The 7,116-nt window shown below is 39.5% G+C and overlaps 1 non-coding gene across 1 annotated transcript; it reads right to left on the bottom strand.

The window, feature by feature from the left end:
• Positions 1 to 6,491: 6,491 nt before the first annotated feature.
• LOC141681065 (small nucleolar RNA R71) lies at positions 6,492 to 6,598 on the bottom strand. The gene has a single exon (XR_012558513.1). It is a non-coding gene; the product is annotated as a small nucleolar RNA R71 (small nucleolar RNA).
• Positions 6,599 to 7,116: the final 518 nt, after the last annotated feature.

Here is a 7,116-nt window from a genome sequence, read left to right as displayed (position 1 = left end):
CATTGTGAACTACCTTGTGAGCAACATTATGCCTCAAGACTTGACTTTTGCTCAAAGGAAGAACTTTCTTCACGAAGTGAAATGGTACATGTGGCATAAGCCGTTTTTATTTCGGCAAGGAGCTGACCAAATCATCAGGCGATGTATTCCATACAGTGAGACAGAGGATATCTTGTGAGACTGCCATTCTACTGTTTATGGAGGCCACTATGGTGGAGAAAAGACAGCAGCTCGTATCCTTCAATTAGGATTCTTTTAGCCTACATTGTTTTGAAGTGTGATCGCTGCCAGCGTGTTGGTAATATGTCCAAGAGGGACGAGATTCCTTTTAATGTGCTTCTCGAGGTTGAGGTCTTCGATGTTTGGGGAATTGACTTCATGGGGCCATTTGTCTCATCTTGTAATAATCAGTATATCTTGTTGGCAGTCGATTATGTCTCAAAATGGGTGGAAGTCAAAGCTTTGCTGACGAATGATGCTAAGGTAGTGCTTAATTTTCTTCACAAGCAGATATTCACAAGATTTGGGACTCTAAGAGTCATAATCAGTGACGAAGGATCGCATTTCTGCAATTACAAGTTCACTGCTATAATGCAGAGATATAATGTGAATCATCGCATTACTACGGCCTACCATCCTCAGACTAATGGTCAAGCTGAGGTATCCAACAGAGAGATCAAGCGTATTCTGGAAAAAATTGTATGTCCATCAAGAAAGGATTGGTCTTTAAAGCTGGATGAAGCTGTTTGGGCTTATCGAACAACATTCAAGACTCCGCTAGGCATGTCATCATTTCAATTAGTTTATGGTAAATGATGTCATTTTCTTGTGGAGTTAGAGCACAAGACATATTGGGCTTTGAAGAAACCGAACCTTGATATGGATGCAGCTGGTAAGAAAGGGATGCTTCAATTGAATGCACTTGATGAGTTCCGACTTCAAGCGTATGCGAACAATAAAATGTATAAGGAGAAAGTCAAGAGGTGGCATGATAGGAGTCTAGTGCTCAAATCATTTGTGCCGGGGTAACAAGTTCTTTTGTTCAACTCTCGACACCGTCTTTTTCCTGGAAAGTTGAAGTCAAGATGGTCAAGGCCGTTTATTGTCAAAACTGTGTTTCCACATGAAGCGGTGAATTTTTTTGAAAATGATCCAGGCCAAGCATTCAAGGTAAATGGACAGCGTTTGAAGCATTACTATGGAGATACGGCAAACCGTGAGGTGGTTAGTGCCGTTTTATTGTCCAATTGATCTCAGAATTCTACGTCAAGATAGCGACGTAAACCAAGCGCTTCTTGGGAGGCAACCCAAGCTTGTTGTACATTAGTAGGTAGAAAAGAAGATACAAGGAAGAAAAAACCAGAAGAAAACACAAAAAATCAGAAAAAAACAGGTCATTTTTCCATGAGCACGGCGCGCCCGCGCTCCCATGCGGGGCGACCGCGCTGAACCCCTTTGAAAGAAAAAAAATTCCAAAAATCAGAAGAAAATAGGAGTTTCCAACATTAGTTCTATAATCTCTTTACCCGATTTTTACTCCTAAAAACATCCCATTATCCCACTAAACCCATAACCATATCCCACTTCTATTCTAAACCTAATTCCAATTCTGTATATATACATACAATTATATACATCCATCTCCACCTTACTCTTATTCTCTCAAACCCTAAATCTCTCTACACACATTACTTATCTCACTTTATCAATTCTAAATGCACCAAAGAGAGGCCGCACTCAAGTTAGCAGCAACACTAACTTCGCCACTACCGATTCTTTAAGTGTTGGGGGTACGAGGCCACGATTTGTTACTCTGGAGGCTGAAGCAGAGTACACAAGGTTGTTGTCTAAGCCAATAGCAAAAGAGAGGGGTTTTCTACCTTCAGGTAAGGATGGTAAGCTTCTCGAGATGATCTTGGAGATGGGTTGAGTTTCATTTTGTGAGGCACCCACGGACATCGCTTTCATACTCCACTCTCTAGTTCGCTGTGCCTACGAGTATAGTTTGTGAGTTCTATGGGAACGCAAAAGCTGATAAGAATTGGTACTCGGTGGTGCGTGGGTTGACGATAGACTATACCCTGGAGGCTATTCGCAGGGTGATCAACCAGCCCAAGAGACAGCCTACTCAGGAGGAGTGGGTTAAAGACGGGGGGACTTTAATTTGGATTTAATTGTGGCCAAACTGTGTGTCCCGAATAAACATTGGAAGTTCAAGAGGGGATCGAACGAGTATCTCAATTTCCTGACTTCATGCATGAATAGGTTTGCTCATGCTTGGAATGCTTTTATTTGTGCGAATATCATGCCTTCTTTTCATGTGCATGATGTGACTATAGATCGTGCGAAGTTGTTATGAGGGATTTTACAGGGAGATTATGTGGATCTCGGTTCCATTATTCATCAGGGTATTTTGAGGTTTTTGCGTGGAAGCACTACGGGGTCTATCCCCTATGCCTCGATTATGACAAAGCTTTGTGTTGTGGTGGGAGTGCATTGGCCCGCTCATGAGCAGCTTCAGTTACCGAGCGCTCCCATCAAAAGTTCTGTGATTGTAGTGATGCAGGAGTGGTTTGATGGGAAGGCTGATGAGAAGGGACTTGGGTGCACCTATGATCATTTTCTGGAGGGCCAGCCAACCGATCAGATGTATATTGGTGGTTTGACTCAGGCATGCAGAGCAGCGTGGAGACATCAGGTTGGTGAGCCTAGTTTTTTTGCAACAGCAATAGCAGCAGGATGCAGAGGATAATGTTGGTTTAGGCTCGGCACAGTATAGGCGTTTGACGAGGAGGATGGATGCGATGTATGACATCCAGAGCAGGTTTGCGCAAGATCTTACTCAGGCATTGGGTATAGCTTTTCGAGCCACGAGAGTTGACATACAGTGGCCAGTTTTTGGAGAGGATTCTGTGTACCCGCCTCCTGACACTCCACCTGCGGAGGGTGATGATCCTTCTAATTCCGAGTAGGTATGCCTTGATTCCTTGCTATTACCTTCACTGAGAACAGTGAAATTTTTAAGTTTGGTGGTGGTAGTTAAGGAATATTTATGTTTGAGTCCATATAGATGCATATTTATGATAGTTTAGTTCATATAGTGTGCATATTTGTCATGTAGTTATTCGTTTTTGCTTTTGTTTGTGTTTTTCTTATTATGATAGTATGTTGCATATAGTTGCATTGGAATTATATCATGATCCCTTAGGTTGCTTTTCCGATTAATTTGTGATGTTGATTCGAGTGTAGTGATATCGTATAGAGGAATGTTAAGTCCTAACGAATTGATTTGCATGCTAGAAGTAAGAAAATTTTCACTAAGTGTTATAGGTTTCTTGAGTGCTAGATCATGATTATGACTTGTTTGTTTGTTGAGGTTTAATCACTTGTTTATATCTAAAATTTATGTTATTCTCGTAGTGACGAAAGAACAGGGATTTTTAAAATTGAAGAAAAACATTGGATATCAATGCTAGTTGTGGCTAGGTGTCAAATGGCTAGTAGCCGGCTCATATTTATATGAGTAGTCTAGGGTTGAGCGAGATGGAGCGAAATACACTCGTTTAGAAATTGTGAAAAAAGAGAAAAAAAATAGAAGAAAAAGAAAAAAAATATATGTTATGCATAATTGATCACGAGTGGGCTCTTTAATACTCGAGTTATTAAGTTCTAGGGGACTTTTTGCCTAGTGACCTAAGGCTTTCATAGTATGGGATCCGCTAACCTAACGCTCGCTATATGGGTATTATTGTATAAGTCTTTCGTGGATCTCACTTAATGCACGATCAAATAAGCATGTTGTGTTTTTTATGTGTTATCAATAAAAGCATGATTCCTTGTATAACTCTGATATAATTGAAGTATTGTCAGTCATTTTGAGTTTATCATTTATTCTGTTTATAACCTTGTGATTGTCTTGATGATAGGTGAGTTATGATTATTGATCTAGTTTCGAGAGTATATCTATTAAACAATTGCATACACGCATGCATGTTTCTGGCTTATGAGTTGATTTGTGGGATTTGATTGAACCTTGTGCGAATAATTGCATTCGTTGAGATGTTGGGTTGCTCATTGTTTGGTTTAGTTATTCTGAGGGGATCATTGCATTCATGTTAGTTGCATTTATGCATTTTTTTTCTTCTTTTTGAGTGTGTTATGCTTGAGGACAAGCATCGATTCAAGTTTGGGGGTGTGATAAGTGGAATTTATAACCACTTAGAATGCTTTGTAAAGGCTCGAATTGGTGTTTTGTACTCAAGTTGTTTGTGTATTTGATGTGTTTTTGTACTTTTTTGCATTTCAGGGCATAATCGAAAGGAGGATTGGATTTTACATGTTTTATGCTTAGAAGAGTGTTAGGATGGAGCCTTGTTGAGTGGAATTTATGACACTTTATTATGCTCTAATAAGCTTTGAATTGATGCATTTATACTCAAGTTGTTAAGTGTTTTAATGTGTTTTCTAGTGTTTTTGCATTTCAGGCATTATCTTGGTAATCAGGTGAATTAACATTGTTTTGGTGCTAATTTGGTGTCAAGGTGGTGTTGGAATAAAAGCTCGTGGAAAGCCGGCTCGAAGCAGCAAGGAAAAAGATGAAATCTGAGTTTTTCCCAGAAGGACGGCACGCCCGCGCTGTGATAATGCGTGGTCGCGCAGGATTCCAGAATGACAGCGCGCCCGCGCTGTGATAGCGCGCGGCCGTGCCGGTGCGAAAGTTTTGAATCTTGATTCTAATGCAATTCTAATTGGGAGACTTCCTGATTGATTAGGGCTGCTATATATATATATTCAAATAATAACGTTTTCATAGAGGAGATGTACCAGAGCACAAGGAGAGCCGTAAGATGACCGTTTTAGCACGGATTCAACGAAGACGATCTTGTTTTTACTTGTGAATCTTTGTTCAAAGTTATAACCTGGATGCTAGTTTTCTTACTTGTGAACCTTTACTCTTGTTTCATACTTGGTTTTGTTATTTAAGTATAAAGATCACATTTATTATACCATACTTTCATCGGAACCCACGTTGATGATGAGTCCGATTATGGGCTAATCATTATCGTGGGGTTCTAGCGGATTTATTTATGGATTTCTTTAATTAAATTGTTTATATGCCTTAGTGTGTGGTGATTGAATGATAATCTAGTATTGGTTGTGCTTATTCTTCTTATAAGAGTCGCGAACTTGTAAGATAGCGTGTTAATTCTTAATGAAGCGATAATGAATTTAAGGATTTAGAACTTGCCATGCTAGCATAGGTTCATGTGTTATTGTTAAGCATGATTCGTAGGTAATTTTACCCATCTTACTTGACCTGTGTAATCATGATAGATAACTTGTACTTTAAACCGTTATCTTGTCAAATTCTATAAACATATAGGGTCTCAATATAATTGGTGTCTATTCAACTTCTATCTCTTTTGTGGATGTCTGGTAGTATGTTATTCGTGCAACGAAAGTTGGCATTTAGCAGTTTCATATTACTGATTAGTGTCATCACCATTGCATGCTAAGGTTAAGAACAATAAGGCTATTGAATGAAGTATTTAATGAAGTTAGAATCCCATGTTTGTCTCATATAATATACAACTCTATTTACTCTCTTAGTTATAATCATTAGTTTAATTCATAGTATAAACAACCTAAATTATTGTCATCTTAGCATTGGATTATAACCATATCATCGGTGCATAGGTGCATAAATTACATAGTTAACCAACACCAGTCTCTGTGGGAATGAACTAGAACAGATTCTATATTACTTGAGAATGCGTATACTTGCATGAATTATTAGCGCGTGTTTAGCCCCCAACAAGTTTTTGGCACCGCTGCCGGGGACTGCAGTGTTAACTTTTAGTTTATGTGTTTGTCATCAGTGATCATTAAAGTTCATTGACTCGGACATTATTACTTACATACTCTGTTTTCTTGTTATATTTCAGGTAATCTAGCGATCATTTATGCAAACGCGTTCACGAGTTCGTAGGAGAATTCTGGAAAAAGATGAGGAAGAAGTTGTAGGGGATCGTAGGGAAGATTTTGAGGATGAAGAGAAAGTAGCTGAAGAAGAGAAAATTGAAGAACCACCTTTATTAGAGATGGAGGATCAAGCAGATAATTCTAAGGCTTTAATGGACTTTTCTAAGCCTAAGATCAATGACATTCAGTCAAGCATCATCAGGCCAGCCACCAAGGCTAACACTTTTGAGATTAAGTCGAGCACGATCCAGATGATACAGAACTCAGTTCAGTTTGGGGGTAATCCTACTGAAGACTCAAACATGCACATCAGGGATTTCATCGAGATCTGTGACACTTTCAAGTTCAACAATATGTCTGAAGATACTATCAAGCTGCGACTATTCCCATTCTCTCTGAGGGACAAAGCGAAGTGTTGGTTACATTCTCTACCACCAGGGTCTATTACCAATTGGGAGGATCTTGCTCAAAAGTTTCTCACTAAATTCTTTCTTATGGCGAAGACTGCTGCAATCAGGAATGCTCTCACTCAGTTTGCCCAGCAAACTGGTGAATCTCTGTGTGAGGCTTGGGATCGATACAAGGAGATGCTAAGGAAGTGCCCACACCACGACATGCCTGATTGGATGATTATAAACTATTTCTATAATAGTCTAGGTACACACTCTAGACCTATGCTTGATGCAGCATCTGGTGGAGCCTTATGGGCTAAAAGCTACAATGAAGCTTATGAGTTGATTGAGCTAATGACAGCCAATGAATACCAGAATCCTACGCAAAGAATGTTGCAAGGAAAGGTAGCAGGAATTCTGGAAGTGGATCAAGCTACTGCTATAGCTACTCAACTTCAAGCTTTAACGATGAAAGTGGACTCTTTGGCTAATTATGGAGTTAATCAGATTACTAGCATTTGTGAACTTTGTGCAGGAGCACACGAAACTGAGCAGTAAGCTATTTCTAGCGAATCAGCTCAATTTGTGAGCAACTTTCAGAGATCACAACAACAAGCTCTAGCCACTTATCATCCAAACAACCGCAATCATCCTAACACTGAAGTGCCAGGAAAGAAAGAATCACAGGAGTATGTTAAAGCAATCACATTGAGGCCTGCTAAGGTTGTGAATCCTGAAGTAG

This window comes from Apium graveolens, chromosome 1 (assembly GCF_009905375.1).
Source record: "Apium graveolens cultivar Ventura chromosome 1, ASM990537v1, whole genome shotgun sequence".
NCBI lineage: Eukaryota > Viridiplantae > Streptophyta > Magnoliopsida > Apiales > Apiaceae > Apium > Apium graveolens.
Note: the sequence above shows the minus strand (reverse complement) of the source record. Positions and strands in the feature narration are given on the sequence as shown.